The sequence below is a fragment of the Diplotaxodon limnothrissa genome, linkage group LG5 (assembly GCF_057381915.1).
Source record: "Diplotaxodon limnothrissa isolate DT_005_m linkage group LG5, D_limnothrissa_male_GT1.1, whole genome shotgun sequence".
Lineage (NCBI taxonomy): Eukaryota > Metazoa > Chordata > Actinopteri > Cichliformes > Cichlidae > Diplotaxodon > Diplotaxodon limnothrissa.
This window is the reverse complement of record NC_140600.1, coordinates 11,209,992-11,224,834: the sequence shown is the minus strand read 5'-3', so window position 1 is coordinate 11,224,834 and position 14,843 is coordinate 11,209,992.

The following is a 14,843-nucleotide window of genomic DNA, read 5'->3' as shown; positions in this document are numbered from 1 at the left end:
AACAACAAAAACAGGAATAATCAGAGAGACAGAGATGAAAACAAACAAACAAAAACAACAACACTAAAACAGAATCAAAGTTACAGCCAAGACTTCATAATTCATCTTCTCATCTACTTAACTTTTGTTTGACCCTACATTTAACCTCTTGCGTGACTTTCATGCTGTGAACTCACGTTGGCCTCTAAGTAATAGTCGTGCAGCGTTTTTGTTGTCAAGTGCTGCCAGGGATGTTTGCTATTGTGTGTGGCCACAGAGGATGCAACCTTAGAAGAGATTATTTCAGGAGCTGTGTGGCATTAAACATGTTACTATAAATATCCAACATTATATTAATAGAGAGAAACATGGCGCAGGGTTCACAATAAAGAGCCTCATGTGAATTTAAAACCAATAAATGTTTCGATTTATGCCCAAAAAGTGTTGAAAAGAGTCACAGTTTCATGTTTTTCTTTTTTCATCGTTTGTTTTTTCTGCGGAGCTGATGCCAGCAACATGTTTGGATTTACCACACCAAGCCTCTGAGAGGGAAAAAAGCAAAGAAGAATGATGCCTGTCCACTGAAAGCCCAGTGTGCTGTATTATCACTTGCAGATGCTGCAATTTTGTGTGTCCGTTAATTGTGTCATAAGCTACTGTGCCTCTCACACTCCTGCTCCAGCAGATCTGACCTTCAGAGCAAAGGGAGAGGTTGGTGTGTGGTATGAGAGCAGGGTGACAGTGCAGCAGCATGGGGGGGGGGGGGGGGGGGGGGGGGGGGGGGGACCAGAGTTTCTCAGAATAGACAAAGCCAGAGTCCCGCATTCCTGATAGGGAGATCGACTGTTAACTGTTGGCTGTGTCAAAATCAGCAAAAGCTCTATAGATAAGCCAGAAATGGTCATCTGCTCTTGACAGACTCTCTGCAGTTTATTGTTTGTTTGTTTTTACAAAGTCCTGAAAAGCGGTGGGCCGTCTTGTAACATGACAAGAGAGTGCCCTTTCCCCACAACAACTCAGAGAGTGAGACAGAGAGGAGGAGAAAACCCACTCGTAATGAGATGTCTTGACTTGAGGGGCGGCCATGGCAGACTGAGAGGTGTTGCCGTGATGTCTCAAACTTTCTTAGGCATCAGTTAGATAGAGCGGGCCTGAGCTATTCTGGGACGAGGGTCTCTTCAGAGAAGCAGAGGCAGGTTTATGTACCATGTCACTTTGGTGCACCGTTTGAAAAGCTGGCGTGCTGATAACACACGAGGAGAAGATGAATCCCAAAGTCCCCAGAGCTGCTGGCTTTAAATAAGTGCACAAACTCCAGCATGTAAACACACACACAAGCGATTGCAGCTTCGGCGTCGGGCCCAGGACATCTCTCTGCACCGCTATACTGCAGCCCACTGCAACAGCTGACTTCTCGGAGCAACGGCTCTCCTTACGTCCCCAGTGTTCCTCAAAATCATTTAGACCTCCCACCCCACTGCATCCAGGCCCATTATTACTCCTGCTTTGATTATGAGACATTTGTGCAGCTTTAAGTTACCCTGCAGTATAAAATAACCGAGCAGTCGTCCAGCTGTAGAGCTCAGCACCAAAAGTGTGGGGACAGAGTCGTCTCCTGGGGAGGGTTGGCTCACCGGCAGTTTGGTGATGCGAGGAGCTGACATTTGGGGCATCAGGGCTTGATCTGGGGGTCGGTCACAGTTGTTTTAGATCATCATGCACCGAATGCCAGGACGCTTAGGCAGTGAGATGGAGGGAGATTGGGAATTATGACTGCAGTCATTCTCTGCAGTGTTTAATCACGCACTGCATGGTCACACCTCTCGCTCTATGCATTGGGAATGTTCCTCCAGAAACAGTAATGCCAAAAAATGATACATTTGTATCTTTTCACATTCACAAATCCCAGTCTGTCATTGAGAAAAGAAATATCATTTTCTTTTCAAGCTGTTTTACTGCAATATGAAGAAGTTTGAGATAAATTCAGTGTCAGAAATCTGGTTATCAGCATCTTTACATAAAGTCCTCTGCGCACCTTTTTCAGCTAAGAACTATTTATAATTTTCCTTTCTGGCTTCTTTTATTTATTCTTTTTCTCCTGGGAAAGCAGTAACACAGTTTACTCGCTTCAGAGCAAACATATTGATCTAAAAAATGTTTTAAAAGGCAAAATAAAAAGTATGATTTGAAGAGCCCTGCTTTGACTTGTAGCAGCAACCTAAAATTGGGGGGTGAAGCTGTGTTTCATTTTGGATCAAAGCATTCATCGCTGGTGGATATATCTGTAATCGCCTCGTGCTTGCCCACAATACCTTGCAGCAACTGTGCGGGCTCAGGTCTTTAGCTGACGCTTCATTGGAGTGGAGACGGGCAGTCGCGTGGCAGAAACACACTCCAAAGCCCCCAATTACTCCGCCACACCCGTTCCACTCCAGCCCACCCGTACATTTACCCATACACAGACAACAATAACACGCCGAGGAGTTAATCAGTCTTTTAGCAATCCATTTGGGGCGTTTGATACCTCAGCTATTACTCTCTGGCTCCAGACAATACCCCGTCTCTCATTGTGCTAAGATGTGGTGCGGGTCAGTGGGCCCGGCCAACCCTGCCCTCAGTATGCATGGCAGCCCTCAGCTGTCTTTCTATTTCAGGAGCATGGAGGCATACCTCGGCCCAGCTGGGGCATCAGAAACAATGGGAATACAACCTTATCCAAACAGAGGCCCGCAGACAATCTGACGCACTCCAGGATCTCAGTGACAGCCCCGCTGCAGCCCCCCCCCCCTGTCTAATAAAGTTGGTAGAAAGGGTTAACAAGGATGCGGTTAGACATATCACTCACAAGTCTTCGTTTAAACACACTAAAACAAATCCACTGTGGTGAGGTTAGTTTGCTGTTTGAGGATGGAAAGTAAACCGAGCTAAAGCTGTTTGTGTGTAGCACGCAGTTTGTAAGCTGTTTGCTTAGCAAAGTTCAAATTGAATTACAGAAAATGACTGACTTACAAGGAAACACATGAATACCGGTACATCTGTGAACTGTTAGCAGTTTTTTAAAAATATTGAGTGGACTTTATAGTTTGTCAAGCTCATTTTCTTTACCTGCATCACTAGGCCCGATAAATCACTGCAAAATGCAACGTGGATGCATGAAAAAAATAAATATAAAAATCAGGTTACACGATGATGCCCCTCTCCATGTTTTTGATCTCCTGTATTTTGGTTCCAATGAAATCACTGTTTCTAAACAGTGCGCCATGACTTCAGTTGCTCTGCTTGACTTTAAATAGACTTGGAAGGGAAACCTGTCTAGCTGCTTGGAAAGACCTTCAGTCAGTGACCTACAGCATCTCGCTGTCAGGGTAGACATAGCTTCCCTTAATTTACTGTCAGCCCTGCTGAGGGTCCGTTAAAGACGTCCAGGGGTACAGGTGGCGGCGCTCGGCCTCTGACCATAACTGTTTAGACAGAACTGCTGTCACAATGAAAGGCATTTCAGCAGGCCGCGTGGCAGCTCTTTCACAGTTTACTCAGGCTCCGAGCCCCCCGTATGTTTCCTGTATGTGCACGTGCCCATACACCAATATCCAGTCACCCACACAAACACCATCAGGACCTCTGCCATGTGAGATTTCACCTGTCGCCCGTGGAAACCAATCAAGCAGCAAATGCGTTACACCATCGAGTTCAGTTAGTCTACTTTGTTTCCAGGCAGAATTCAAGGTAACTGACACGGGTCGCTTGGCTCAAGGCTAAGGAAACACAAACTTCCTCCACATAACATCATCTGCAAAATCAGAAATACAACTGGTGTTTCATGACTGAGCCCTTTGAAAAAATGCTGCTTGCTGACCAAAATCTGCATTGTTTAAGTGGAGGTTTGGGGAGGCTTTACTGAAAGCCATTTATACATCTATAAATGGGTTATTATGAAATCAGAAGCTGCTGATCCCTTTATCCCTATTATACACTTCTTGTAAACCTCAATTCTGAATTTTTACAGGTTTAAGACGTCTTAAAAATGTAGATCTGCAGCTTGTGTCTGCAAAGAAAGCAAAGGAACCTCTGCTGTGGCCTTCCTGACCAGTCATAGTTTCTCTGTCATCAAAAACCCCCAGAAATGGTTTGGTAAAAACGCAGTGTAAAGCCAGCCTGAGCAGCTGTGTTCAGTCTGTTTTTGTAATCAGTTATTCTGAAGAATGATCTAAATTTACTTCAATTTCTGTGGTAACACAGAAAGAAAATTGCTGACTTTGCCCAAAAAGACAATTCTTTTCTTCCTTTATGCTTTATATGCTACCACAGTCTACAGTCATTTGACAATGGGAACATCCAGTTTTTCAGCTTGTAAGACCACCTTTAGCAACAATAAACTGAACTAACACCAGTGATGGCTTCTAATATATGACTTCATCAGTCTCTCAAATTGTTGTGGAGGAATTTTGGCCTACTCTTCTTTGCAAAGTTACTTCTGTCGCTGAGGTTTGCGGGCAATCATTAATGCACAGCTCTCTTACGTTGCCGCCACAGCATTTCATTCACGGCTTCGACTGGGTCATTGCAACACCTCGATTCTTTTCTTTTTCAGCCATTCTGTTGTAGATCTGCTGCTGTGCCTGGGGTCATCGTCAACTTGTGCCAAGCTGCAGCTGTCAGTCAGATGGCCTCACATTTGACTCTAGAATACTTTGGTGGGAGGAGCTCATGGGCGACTCGTGGCTGCACAGGTCCAGTGTCTGCAAAACAAGCCAAAATAATCACCAGCCCTGCCTGACGGTATGAGGTGTTTGTGCGGAGATGTTGTTTTTCCACTTTGCTCTCATCCGTCCAACATTGTTCTAGATCTTTTTTTTTGTGTCTGTTTGTGCTGTGCTGCTATTTTACTTTTTTCAGAGAGGAGAGGCTTTCTCCTGGCAACCCTTCCAAACAAGCTGTACTCATTCATTTTTTTAAATTGTACTGTCATTAAATTTAAACTTTAACAGTAAATGTAGCACTTCTATGAGAACTCCACTGTGAATTGCTGGGAAGTCCTGTGTAGACTGTGGCACTGTGTTAACACAAACCTAAAAGCTTCAGAGCAGCTACTTTTATAGTGCTCACACTTGCTGATGATCAGTTAATCAAGTACATTTGATTAGCAGCGCCTGGCTGCTACTTTACCTGTTCTGACTGACGCAGTACTTTTGTAACACTAATGCAACGACCCCTGTGAAATCTCTTGTCTTCACATGACTGTACCGCCATCCCAGCTGTTGTAGAAGTAACCCACAGACTTCAGTTCAGGGCTGTTTGAGTGATTTTTCTCACGAACAAACTTGTGACTTTTTTGGATTTTTAATTTAGTTTTTAATTCTCTTTGAGTTTGAATCAGTTTCCTCATTTTAGTTTAGATTTACTTATTTGAAAATGTTTCGTTTTCATGAGTTTCAGTGTTAGCCTCAACGTTTATCTTGCCAAATTTGACTTTATTTCTTCTAACAGTTTTTATTTTATTTGAAATTTCATATTTTTATTTCAGTCAACTGACATGGTTTTTTTCCCCCACACCTAGTTTTAGCTTTTAGTTTATTTTGAACTGTAACAAACTTCACAACCAAATTTATATTTCTAGTTATCTTTACTTGACACTTCTTATTACTGTGTTTATTATTACTATTAAACTCCATTATTCTGCTCACTGTAAAAAAAAAAATCCTTTTTTTTCATTCATGTGGTCCTCATAGATGTAAATGTTTTGGGGTTTTTTGAGTACTCGAGTACTCCCCTGCATCCTTGCTTTTAAGGCCCCAATAGAATATATGCTGGTATATTTTGTCATTAAACGAGATGTTTTTTTCTTCTTCCCATATTTCAAATAAACTAATCAGACCAAAATGTTACGGTTTATGTTGACCAAGATCAAAGGATTCTGAGTTCTTATTTAAATTCAATGTGTCATAGCTGGTGTCTTCTTTGTGTATTTTCATGGCCTTTTCCTTTTAATTTAACCATTCAAACATCTTCTCCTATTCTGTGAAGTAAACCACATTTACAGTAAAGTGATCAGCCTCCTGTCATTTCCTCTCCAAACACTAATAAGATCCAGTCTTCAAGTGACTTTAAAAAAGGTTTTGACTTCCCCTGTGTTTGGGATTCATTGCTTGCTTCTAGTTTTTCAGCGGCTGCAGATGGCATCAACCCTTGTCCCACCTAAAGATTCCTCCCTGGGCGTTTAACAGATCCTGCCAACATTTCACAGCTAGTCTGAGGTATGTGTGGCCGCAAGATGTTGAGCAGCAAGAAGTTTGAGCAGGTGAAGAGAGTCCTGAGGGAAAGCTTGGTTCTCCTCCTTCGCTCGCCGAGATGTAACGGAAGGATTGGCCTGGCATTCGGAGAAGTGCTACATCCCGGCAACAGGCCAGACACTCGGACAGCTGGCACTGTGTATGTGTCTCAGTCTTCCTCTTCTCTCACAATATGACAGTGTGTCAGTGGTCTGTTTTCATCTCCTAATTGGCAGTACCAGAATAGTGTGAACATCGGAGGTTGGAGTCTCAGGAGGAGTCTTCTTAACTGTGGCTGACTGCCACTCGGAGGTGGCGGAAAATTGGAATCTGTAAACAAATCACAGCCTCTGCAGAAAGAAGAGAATACTTCCTACACAGGGGGAGTTACAGGCCTCCGTGTCAGCTCTGAATCAGCTGCAAGACGACTGCAAATGCGAGAGATATTTGCCCTTTTGGTGTAAGCTGATGTAATTGTGATCAATGCTACCCTCTGCTGCCACAAAGCATTAATCACAGCTCTCTGCAGTCCCCAACTTTCATTTCAAAGTTAGACAAAGTGATTTTGGAGATAGGCGACTTATGCCTCCATGTTGAAAGAAAAGCTGAACTGATTTCTTAGCTAAACAAGCACCACTTGTTTGATCGTTCTGTCCAAACAAATCTTAAAATGTGCTTTGAATGCGATCATCCTGAATGCAGAGTGCTGGCTTTGAAGTTAAAGCATCTCTCCAGATGATGTTTATTTTTTAAAAAAGAAAAAAAGGTGAAGATAAAAAGTGAGCTACTTTAATTAGCCCTTAAAATGATCTGGTTGTTCGCAAATCCAGCTTTGCCTGGAAGCAAATGTGAGATTCACTGACTCATTGAGATCAGGCAAATTTACAAATATAATAATATTAATAAGATTTCTTAAAAATGCTGAGAAATATGCTAAGAACTCACATACAGCAGTATTTTCTGTCATTTTACAAGAACATTCAGCATTTTTTCTGAGCAGTTTTACAAACAAACAACAATAAAATAGAAGCTCATTCTCTTTCACTTGACAATACTTTCTTTAAAGATATAACACAGTTTGGGGTCAACTTGAAAGAAACCAGAAGTGAAATGTAAAAATGAGGTCAGAGGTCAAATGTGACATTTGGATACAAACTATAAAGTCATATTTAGAATCCACATATACAGCTATCATTTCCTAAATGTTGCCAATGCAAATAAAAGCGCACAAAGATGTCATTTTATAAATGGTAGACCCTTTTTGACCTTGAAAAAAGTCACCTGATATGTAGAATCCCCTTATATCATTCCCTATATGATGTCAGCACGAACAATGGCAGTAGGAAACAGTTAAAACTTTTTCTATATAGTTCCATATAGCATCATTGTCACTTTGACCTTTTGATAATCGTGTCAAATATGACATGATCTTTATACGGTGCTTTCTCTATGTTAACAATACACACCACACTTCATAATAATCATAGTTTCTAAGTTATAAGGATTTCTGCCAATCTTTGATCAATAAATCATTAAGCTGACTTTGAAGACCTTGGTTGATGTAAGCCAAATTTTAATAGATTGTTAACACTACCCAACACTACACCCCTAAAACGTTTTTATCAGAATTCATTAGTCATTTTCTGTAATTCAATTATATATATATGTATGATCTACAAAATAGAAGAATAGACCTTTATTGTCATTGTCCCTACAGCGAGGTCATACAAAGAAATATCATAAACAATGAGATCATTCTTTATTTCAGTGTGTTAGAGCAGCAGTGCAAGAGGCGAGGTAATTATATCTGTAGATCTTGACACAAATAATCATGATCACACAGACACGATAAACGTCGCCTGTCGATGTAGCGTTAGACTTTCACCAGCAGAGGGCGCCGTGCGATAAATACAATCTGTTTTGAATCCGGTCACATGTGGTCAGCTCAGCCTGAGAGGAAACACAAAAGGAACCTTATGAGTGAGCTGCACCTTGCAGGCAGCTGGTTTCTGGTATACTAAAGGAAACACACACACACACACACACACACACACACACACAGTTCTGTTTCATGCAAGAGAGCTTTCTAAACTTTTGTTTGTCACAACATCTAAGTTGGACTCCATCACAAACTAAAGGTCGTTTCACCTTATAGTCATTAACATGGTGTTTCTCTGTGTTTCTCAATGACAGGAAGTGGCTATCTCATAGGAAGTGGAAGTAGGAGCGTCCCTCTCTCACACACAGAGCCTGCCTCCATGTTCGTCCACTCGCCTGCCCATCCTGTAGCTGTGAGCGATGTGAGCCAGGAACACCCCCTGTTTTTTCGCAAGGCTACGGCTGCCTGCTAGTATTTTGGTAATCGTCATCCTCCCTGACCTGCTGGCCCGATCCTGGCGCCAGGAGTCTCTACGCCTCCCCTCCACCTCCCCCTACCCGACCCCACGGATAATTCAGACCAGCTGTTCCAAGGTGCCTTGCTTACTCCCACCCACCATATACTCACACTTGCCTCTTCTACAGCCTTGAGTTTGTCTTAGGAAAAAAAAGACCCTTGGTTTTGGGATTTTTTTCTCTGGAGGCCTCTCCCTCTTTGCATGGGGTCTCACTGGTGCATAAAATAAATCCAAGTCAATCACAGGCCCGGTTCTTGCTCTGAAACAAATCAGCACCGTGTCTGGATTTGATGTTGCAATGTGGGAACACGTTATTCAGTGTGTGTCTTGTAGCTAAAACTTTAACACGGATATTTCTCCACCAGTGTCACTGACCTGAATTTCTCTCATTCCTCTAGCTGCTCAGTCCTAATGAAGTGGAATGTGTGTCACTGTGAAATGAGCCCAAGACAGAACTCAGTTTTGTTGCCTTATGCCTCCGCAGAGCCATCTCTTCATTGGAGTCACATGAAGACCATGTGTGTTCTCGGCGATCAAGTGATACTGTTAGGAGATGGAGAATTGTTGCCAAGGAAAGAATGCTTGACGAGAAGAACGAGAAAGAAAAGGGGTCCGTTTGCCACAGATCAGTCTAGCCTCTGCCGAATTCGCATTGCGAGAAAGGAAGCAGATTGAGTGCAGTTTTATGCTTCGTCTTCTTCTCTGTACTTGTGTGTTTTTGGAATTTGGGGGCTCTGTGTAAAGTAAGGTGCCTCTCTGTCTACGGTCTAACCACAGAGGGACTTTGGACTGAGTTGGAGGGGAACCCCGAGCTTTTTGATCCTTGCTCGTCAACCCCCAGCACTGCTGAGTAACGGCCCACAAGTGAACTGCATGTGTGTGTATGGATTTTGGATTGTTTCTTTCACAGTGGTGGTGGCGGTGCGGTTGCCTCATAGAACAGCAGTGGATGGCTGTCAGAGACAGAGGCCCAATAGAGGGTGGGGGCGTTGGAGTTTGTGACGTGGGGGTGGTTGTGGTACAAAGAGCTGTTCTGGTGGAACTATGGAGGAAAATAGTTCATGCTGCATTGGGATTTCCTGCCTTTGCCCTGGCCCCCCTTCCCCTTGCCTGCTCTGTTCTCGACGCCCTACGGCTATATGGCTCGGACAGTATTTCAGCTTGAGATGGTGGATGGGCGAAGTGGTTAGATTAATGAAAAGGACCTCAAGATTCATGGGGCGAGAGATTCAGTGTTGATCCAGACTTTCGCAATCTGGTTTTTTTTTAAATTCCATTTCCTCTCTTTAATCTCTCCACCCACAGGCCACGGTGCAGATGAATATTTTTCATCACAGCACTGAGTGTCTCACTCATGTCTCCCACTGACATGCACCATATCTGCGCAGTGATATCTGATCTCGTATTATCCACAGCTGGAATACACATCGAAAGTGAAGACTGCTACACTGCTGTCCGTGTTGAATGTAGAAGGGACAGGTGCGTCACCATTTGGCCGCCCTCAGACATGTCGCTTCTGTGTCAAAGAGTAGGTGGATGGTGGGCGGGGAGGGGGTCTGGGTGTGAAACTTCTCTTGGAGGGCTTTGATCTGGAAGTGTCAGCAGCAGAGTTTGGAAAAGGATTGGGGGGCATGTGTCACTCATTAGCAATGTGGTGAGAGTGTGCTGGCTCACAGGTTTTCCTGCTGTGGAGAGGATGCTGTGAAAATGGCTGCTCACAGAGTGCCAATAAACCTTGAGGGTGGCGTCAGGGCTCGGAGCTGCGAAGCTAAAAATAAACGCTGGAAGAAAGCAGCGCAGTTCACTTTAATAACTGTCTATGTGTTGAGCGTTGCTTTCATTGCTCTTTGTGGCACACACACGCACACGTATGCTAAACTGATAGCACAGGAAGTCGAATAGACGATTTCATTGAAAAGCCCCGCTGCCAGCATTCACTGTCTTGGGAGAGGAGGGAAATGGAAACCAGATGTCTGAGATCCACCGTGAATAAGTCAAAGCTCTCAGACTATGTCAGTTCCCCCTCTTCCCATTGGTGGACTGAAACTTTTCTGCGCTGTCATCAGTAATGTCTATAATACTCCCTCCCTGTGGACATCTCTCACAGTCTTGGCTGCAGCTCTGAATTGGAGACTCCAGGAAAGAAGCTTCACTGTTCCAGTAGATGATCATTTTCTGTATTCCTTAGATTTCAAACCTCACCACATTCCTCAAATTTCAGGGTAACTTCCCATATCCCAGGACTCAGTCGGGTGGCAAATCTCTCAGCGCTCCTTTGTGGATAGATTGCTTTCTCTTGCTTGAGAAAATAACAAGCTATAGAGTAATGACTTAACAAGCAACAGGATAATGGCTTCAGCATGTGCAGTGCTGTGTGCGTGTGTTTCTGTGCGTGCATAGATTTGGGATTGAGCGAGTGCTTGCTTATTGGCCTGTGTGTATCAATTGTTTGGGAACCAACTGTGCAGAATCAACCGCTCCTCTGTGTGGTTGGTGGAGTTGTTTGAAAGCTGGACTGCTGATGAATAGATCGTTCTTGTCCTGGTCTGAAGCCTCACAGCCTTTGGGGATTCAGCAGCCCTCGGTATGTCACAATGACAGGACAGTCTGTGGGGTGTCGGTGGGAGTGTCGGGTGTTTTCCATCATAAACAGCTGCTGCATAGGCCTCCCACGCAGCAGACAAGTTCTCAGTGTGTGTGTGTCTGCCTGTGCTCACCTATGTCTGCGTGTGTTTATCTGAAGATGCCTGAGAGGTGGAATTGAGGAATGATCGATGACAATATGACAGCTGTTGCACGTAATCTCTGCGTGAGTGTGTGCGCACACGAGCAACATCGTGGCTGTTTACTGTCTCAGGGAAGTGTTTGGATGCCACGCATCTGTTCCCAGGGTGCAATGCCTCTGGCTTTGACTTTCTTTGATCTCCGTCTTGAACAAATGGGAAACCTTGGACATCTTCCACTTCAGCAGTGACAAACCAAACTCCCATTCTTGCTCCAAACAGGTCTGTTTCTCATGCTGGTGTGGTTTATGAGGCTGTTCATGGGAAATGACATGCCACAGACACTATCATGACTCAATTAGCAGCTTTCCTCCAGATAGTGACATTCAAGTGTACAACACATTTAGACACGGCATGAGCTGGCATGCCCGGGTAAGCATATCTCACTTTCACACAGAGCTTTCTAAGCTCAACAAATCAAAATCTTGAAAAGTTAGAAGCAAGCGGGGAGGCAATCTGTTTCCCAGCACACCACCAGATTCTGTTTACACACGGTTACACAGTGACATGTTCCAACATGTGGGCACAAATCTACATTACCTCTTTCATAATACTCTTTTAAGGCCTCAGGCAACAGCTCAACGTCGTCTTGAACTTTTTCTGGGAAAGTATGCTCAGGTGCATTCTCCTGTAGCAAACAGGTGATATTTCCTCCTCTGGCAGGTGGAGAGGGTTATTAAGTATGACCCTAACAGTTAGTGATAATTTCTACAGTTTTAGAAAAGAGTCACAATGGGCAGTATCTGCACTTCTGCATTTTCCCTCTGGAAAATGCTTATAAGTCTGGACAATCCTCACCTTGTTGATCGCTATGCCAAAATTACAAAACAAGGAAAAAGAACTATGTAGCGTACTTGGAGTTCCATGCTAGCAAGTAAAGTTAGCTTTCCTACATATGGACAAGATAGCATGTTAATGTTAACTTTAAGGTTGAAGCACCACTATGATAGTAGCAGTCTCTCAGAGACTCGAGCTGGCTGTTGGCCCAGTAGCAACCTCAGCCTATTTATTAATAGGGGTGTGGTTGCTTTGAATAACAGGTGGATGCCAGGACAGGTGTTAGCCCTGCTAGCTCTTTGCTAAGCTTCCCTGCAGCTGGTTCGAGTCATTTTACTGGAAATACTGACTATGTTTTTTGATGGAATTACTATAGCTTTCCTTGTGGTTATTTGTACTAACAGACAATTCAAGAAGTAATAATTTAGCACTCATTGCTCTCTTCAAAAAACTGAAGTCCCAGCTTCAAAGTGGTTGTCCACAAACCAATGGGTGACGTCACAGGCATCTATCTTTTCTATACAGCCTACGCTGTAGACTTGTCCTTGTTTAATTGTGAGACCTGGTTTTATTTTTCATTTTAGGGCAGAGGAAGCTCTGCTTTCGCTGCTCTTGTGTCAAGTAGGCATGCTTCTCCATGGCTTGCTGAGATGTCACACAGGAATTTGGGAGTAATGATTTTTTCTTTTTAACTAAAATCTAGGTCAGGATACTCTCAGAGAATCTCTGGCTTCCTGTTCCAATGTATAACTGAGGTCTATTTTCTCCCTCCATCTCCCCTCCGACCCCATCAGCCACAGTGCAAGCCAGTACCCAGAAGGACACATGGAGGCAAGGCAAAGAGCTCAGGCGCCGTCCATCTTTCTACCTCTCCCCCTTCTCCCCTCTTTCTCGCTATGCTTCTCACTGGCATCGAATCTGCAGCAACACATGTCTCTGATCAAGTCCAGCCTGCGTCATCAGTTAGTAAACTCCAGGCTCCAGGAAAACCAACAGAGAGCACATTCATAGCCGGCGACCCTGTGACTGAGTGTGTGATTCATTACTCTTTAATATGCACCCCCTACCCCCATCCTCCAACCCACCCAACCACTTCTCCAATCCAGCCTTGGGGCAACTCTGCAGCCTGATCAAATCCATCATTAAGCATATTTGTGGTGTTACCGCTGTTGGCCTTCTTATTTACCAGACCAGTCTCTGGCCTGTTTGCAGCTCAGCGGAGAGGAATTAGCTTTGCATTCTGACATTTGCATCACTCGTCCAAACTCTGATTGTATTAAGAGTGAGACAACAGAACTCCAAGGAGACCTCTGAGGGAGACAGGAAAAAAACTCCCACCAAATGTTAGGCAACGTTAAGATTCAAGAGCAATAAAGTGCTCTTTAAGCAAGGTGATAGACACCGAGAGGTGCTAATTTTGCTGGAGGAAGCTGAGAGAGTAACACCTGAGGTGAGAGGTTTTGGGGGAGTATACCTAGCAAAACTGAGCAGTTGTTTTATTCTTAAGAGTAGAAGAACGAGTGTCGCTTTGTTCCCATTCCCACAGACACACCAGTAATGAGGTTATCTTTCACACCTGGGGTCTCAAAGTGGAGTGGCCAGGCCAACGGTGACCAATACTGACATTTTATATTAAACTCGAGTGTAACAATGAAAGAATACTCTACTGTATTTTCTACCATAATACACCACAAACCCCTAAACAGACGGACTGGAAACACTTATGTTTTCATGTGACTTCCTTTTCCCGTGTGAATCTCAAATCAGTCGATGGCTGCCTAAATCACAGCTTTACAACACTTTATTTGGACTTGTCCACTGGTGATACTCATCCTACTGTCAAGTGACTGTAACATCTCAAGTGTGACATGCTAGCTATGTATATTCGGTGTCAGTGTTATGGCTTATCCAGAGGGGCAGTAAGCATCAGACTAAGCAACAGTCTGAAGCTAAAGTGGGTCTCTGAAGGCCTCTTCCTGGGAGACTTCTCTCCAGGTCTTGTGTGTCATGAGTGCAAGATGAGTCCTGTTTATGAGATGCTGACAGCTCCTTCCTGTCTCCCAGACCATGAGCCCTTACTGCTGCTGCACTGAAGGCCGCTCGTTAGTTCCTGGCCACCCAACTCCACCCCAAAAAGTTGGCTGCGAGAGCAACCATGGGTGGGACAGCTGATGGGGGGGATGGGACACAGCGTTGGCACTGGCAAACTGCAGCAGCCAAAAAAGAAAAAGAAAAAAAAAAACACCACATGAGCACTTTAGCTTTTCGACCCAGGGCTGCTTTTTTGGGTAAAGTAGGCCAATGTAAACTCCCACTTCCTGTCCGCCTTGTCTCAGAGGGGGAGAGATGATCCTCCTGTGAAGAGGGAAAGGGCTGCTGCTCTGTAGGGACCATTTCCACTTACTACTCGCACACACACACACACTCACATAAATAGACATACAGCAGTAGAGGCAGGCAGAGAGTGAGTGGGAGAGCGCAAGCGAGTGAGCGAGGAATACACAAACACAGTGGGGTTCAGGAATGTTAAACACATGCTTTATGGCATAAATAGCAGCCACTTTTGGTAAATTACAGTGAGTGCTCTGGCACTGTAAAGCACACAGCAGGAAAACGTTCTCAGATTTCAGATCCAGGCC